General features: G+C 45.6%; 1 pseudogene; it reads left to right on the top strand.

Annotated features, from left to right (window-relative positions):
* Positions 1-861: 861 nt before the first annotated feature.
* LOC103252807 lies at positions 862-1,328 on the top strand (annotated as a pseudogene).
* Positions 1,329-4,518: the final 3,190 nt, after the last annotated feature.

Below are 4,518 nucleotides of genomic sequence, written 5' to 3'. Positions count from 1 at the left end.
TCCATTTCTTCAGCTTCTCTGTAACTGAGAGCTATCCAGTCTCCTCCCAATAAATGGTGGACTTTTTCCTGCTTGTTAGCCAGAATCCTGCAACTCAAGGGCCCTACGGGCATGGCATTTTCTTGTGCCACTGCCATTGCCTTCAGGTGGACATATCCAGGCTGGCCCACTGGTCCCAGGAGGTGAGAGTCACATGGAACAGGGCTGTCCATACCTGAGTCCAGACTAAATCCACTGATCCTCTACATCATAGCCCAGTGGCGAAAACCAGCAGAGCCATCGAGTTCAACCTGGATCAATCAACCCTCTGTTGACCGACAGACACATAAGAAATAAGAAATGATGGCTGTTTGGAGCTTCTGAGCTTTGGGATATTTCATTATGTAGCAAGAGCTAACTGATACATAAACTGTACCAGAAGTGGGGTGCTGTCATTGTAAAACTTAAAATAGGTAGCACTGGTTTTGGGAACTGGGTGATGAGGATGAGGAAACTATTAGGAGAAGCTGGAAAGTAACAGGGAAACTGCAGTTGGAGGTGGACAAAGCAGTGATTCACATTGTGTAGGGTGAATCACTAGGTGAAACTGTCGCCTGTTGCAGCTTGGGAAATTAGTGTATCAAATGAACCCTCAGTCTTTGGTGAAGAGATTTCCAGGCAGAATATTGAAAGCATCTGTTAGCTTTTATGACTGTGTTTGAGAAAGTACCACAACAAAGAGATGAGCTCAGAAAATAACTGCCCAGCTTTTCAGTGTTAGAAACACTATAGAAAAGTTGGGCCCTGTTCTCTCTGGTCCTTAGAGCTCGCCGTCTGTCCAGCTCTTTTACTTTTTAACTTCCAGGACTAGAACTCACAGCCATGTCTTCTGAAGAAGGAAAGCTCTTTGTGGGAGGGCTCAACGTTAACACTGATGAGCAGGCACTGGAAGACCACTTCAGCAACTTTGGCCCTATTTCTGAGGTGGTTGTTGTCAAGGACTGGGAGACTCAGCGATCCCGAGGTTTTGGCTTCATCCCCTTCACCAACCCAGGGCATGCCTCACATGCCATGAGAGCCATGAATGGAGAGTCCCTGAACGGTTGCCAGATGCGTGTTGACCATGTAGGCAAGTCTGCCTGGGGAACCAGAGGGGGTGCTTTTGGGGCCCGTGGTCGTGGCTACTCTAGAGGTGGTGGGGACCAAGGCTATGATGGGAGTGGCAGATATGACAGCCAACCTGGAGGATATGGATATGAATATGGACGGTCCAGAGACTATGGTGGCAGAAACCGGATGGTTATGACCACTACTCAGGAGGAAATTACAGAGACAACTATGACAACTGAGATGAGACATGCACACATAATGTAGATACACAAGGAATAACACTTCTGATCCAGGATCATCCTTCCAAAATGACTGTATTTATAAAAGATTTTTGGAGCTGCATTGAAACATCTGTTTTTATTACACCAACTTCTATTTCTCAATTGCCCTCCCAAGGTAACTTATTAAAGACCTTTTAGAAAGCTCCATGTGTTTTTAAAAATTTTCTCTCCCATTTAAAGACAAATTCTAGGACATTTGTAGAGTCTGGGTATTTTTTCTTTGATGAGTTTTTTAGTTTAGGATCTCAGGATTATTGGTTCTATCAATAATGGGTTCTGGCAAGTTTGACCAGACTGATAAAAATTAATGTGTCTCAAGGGACATTTAAGAAAAATCTGTATACAATGTTTATTATGGTTATGAAGCAATTTCAACATGTACCTATAAGAAATCTGCATCAAGAACATGATTATCTAGGGGTACTTTTTAATTCAAGATCACCAACCTGGTTAAATAGAAGAGCTTCTTAAAAATGTATGGGAATGTCATTTTTAAAAAACACTGGAAAAAAACATTCTATTGTGTCTCATATACTATTTAGGATGTCCTTCACGGAGCTGATTAAAAAGTTGAAACCTGAAAAAAAAGAAAAGAAAAGTTGGAACCTGTTGTGTTGATATGACTTTTAGTGCATGAAATAGAATGGGATAAAAGACACAGGAAACCCACACAATTTTTAGAATGCTATGTTGGCAAAAGGACTCCAAGCCTGCATTAAGGGATACCAAGGCTGCTCAAAATGTAAAAAGATTTCTGGGTAGGAAGCATCTGGAAGGGCGATAGAAAGGAAAGACATCTTGGAGGCTGGAGCAGGTGCCATGGAGAACCGTGGGAAAGGGACATTTCTCTGAAAGGTGTACCTGAAGACATTTTCTTAGCAGGATTTCAAAATCGCTATGGGCCAGTGACTGCAATGGGCTCCCTTTCTTCCCATCTGAGTGGCAGTGCTTATTGCAGATGTCCTGTCCCAAGTTCAGCATGTGTGTTGGAGAAACAGGAGACAGATGACTTATCCAAAGGTCTCTGGACCAAGAGGAGCTGCAGCTGGACCCGATGAGATCATGAGGAAGTGGGCATTAAGCCTGATGTCACTGGCCGCCTTGGGGATGTTTTGGAGGTTTGTAACGGGAGAGAGGGAATTTTGCTTGCTGAAGGGACCTGGATAATTAGGGTAGAGGATTAAACTCTGACTATTTTCTTGACCTTGCCAAATTCCTAACTAAGGGACCTGGAAAGATTTTTTTAAAAATTAACTATATAATGTGGTTTGCTTTGCAACCTGACTCGGGCATGATATCACATAACAGATAAAAAGGAAGATTAAAGTATTTAATGACCCTGTAAAGCTGCCTCTTGGGGACTCTGGGCACCTTTTAAGACATTGACCTGCTCTCTGAAATCTGCCACCTATGAAGCTTCATCTACAGATCAAGAAACTTGACTCCCTTGTCGTTCCTCAAGCTGTCCATTTCCTTCACTGCCTTCAGAATTCCTCAGATAACAATCTTGCTAACTAATTACCAGTCAAGAACTCTTTGAGTCCACTTATAGCCTGCACATCCCTGCTCAAAGACTGTCTCCTCCCCAAGCTGAACCAATGCAAATCCCACATGGATTGATTGATGGTTTCTTATAACTTGTGTCCTACATTTTATCCAACCAAGCTGCAATTCAACCACGGCGGGTACTCCTTCTCAGGACCTCCTGGGAAAGGGAACATGGGCCTAGGGTCCACTCACATTTGGCTCAAAATAAGCCTTTTTTTTTTGAGTCAGGGTCTCACTCTGTTATCCAGGCCAGAGTGCAGTGGCTGATCATGGCTCATTGTAGCCTGGGATCAACTGATCCTCCTGCTTTAGCCTCCTGAGTAGCTGGGACTACAAGTGCCAGCCATCATCCTATTTTTGTAGAGATGAGATCTGGCTATGTTGCCTAAGCTGGTCTTGAACTCCTGGGCTCAAGCAATCCTTCCACCTCAACCTCCCAAAGTGCTGGGATTACAGGCATGAGCCATTGCATCCAGCCAGAATAAATCATCTTAAGTATTTTACAGAACTTGGCATCTTTCATTAACAGGGTCATGAGGGTGGTAGACTGATGGCATTCGTGGACCCATCCTTCACCCTCCCCTGTATCCTTGTCTTTTGCCACATAACTTTGCAGTGGCCTCCTACTGTGGTGGGCAAGGGGCTCTTCCTCACCCTTGACACTGGCCTCAGTCATGTGACTTGCTTTGGCCAATGGGATGTGAGCAGACACACACTAGCAGAATCCTGACAAGCGCTTGCATGAGGGGCTTGTCCCCTGGCACCTCTGACATCACCTCAGATGGACATACTCAGGTAAGCCCTGTGATCCATGAGCAGGAAGAAAGACACATCTGCAGGATCCTGCCAAGTTGGCCAACTGCAGACTTGTGTGTGAGCCCATTCATGACCCCAAGAAATCTCCCCAACAACTCAGCCTAAGTCAGCTGATGCCTAGACAACTCACAGATGCAAGAAAAACAGCATATGCATAGTGTTTCAAGTCATGGAGTTTTGAGGTGATTTTTTTTTTTGAGTCAGGGTCTTAACGCCAATCCCAGACTGGAGTGCAGTGGCATGATCACGGCTCACTACAGGCAATCCCTCCAACTGGGCTCAGGCAATCCCTCCTGAGTAGCTGGGACTACAGGTGCACACCACCACACTGGCTAATATTTTGATTTTTGTAGAGACCAGGTCTTGCGATACTACTCAAATTCCTGTACTCAAGTGATCCTCCTACCTCAGCCTCCCAAAGTGCTGATATTACAAGTGTGAGTGACCATGCCTGGCTGACAGTGTTTTCTTGGTGGTGAGCAGGAACTTCCAGAAACTCCTGGAACCAGCACCTCGGCTGTGCACATTGGTGTCACCTTGTTGTGTGACGCCTCACTCAGCCCCTGAGCCTATTGCACGTTGGTCACATGGAGTAAGTGGTGCCAGCCTTTCTGTGCCTGTTTTCTCATCTGGAAAATGGGGCTAAAGAGATGGTCTGCCTCGTGGGGAGGGGCAGGCCTTGGAGTTCTGTGGTGGTTTGGAGCCACCTAAACTAAAAGCTGTTCGGTCTCTAGGCCCCTCCCCAGCATCCCTCCTCACCCAGGCCAGCCCAGTGAGGTTTGCA

The sequence above is a fragment of the Carlito syrichta genome, unplaced genomic scaffold (assembly GCF_000164805.1).
Source record: "Carlito syrichta isolate Samal-C Ts95f unplaced genomic scaffold, Tarsius_syrichta-2.0.1 Scaffold171376, whole genome shotgun sequence".
NCBI classification, from domain to species: domain Eukaryota; kingdom Metazoa; phylum Chordata; class Mammalia; order Primates; family Tarsiidae; genus Carlito; species Carlito syrichta.
This window is presented reverse-complemented; position numbering and strand designations above follow the sequence as displayed.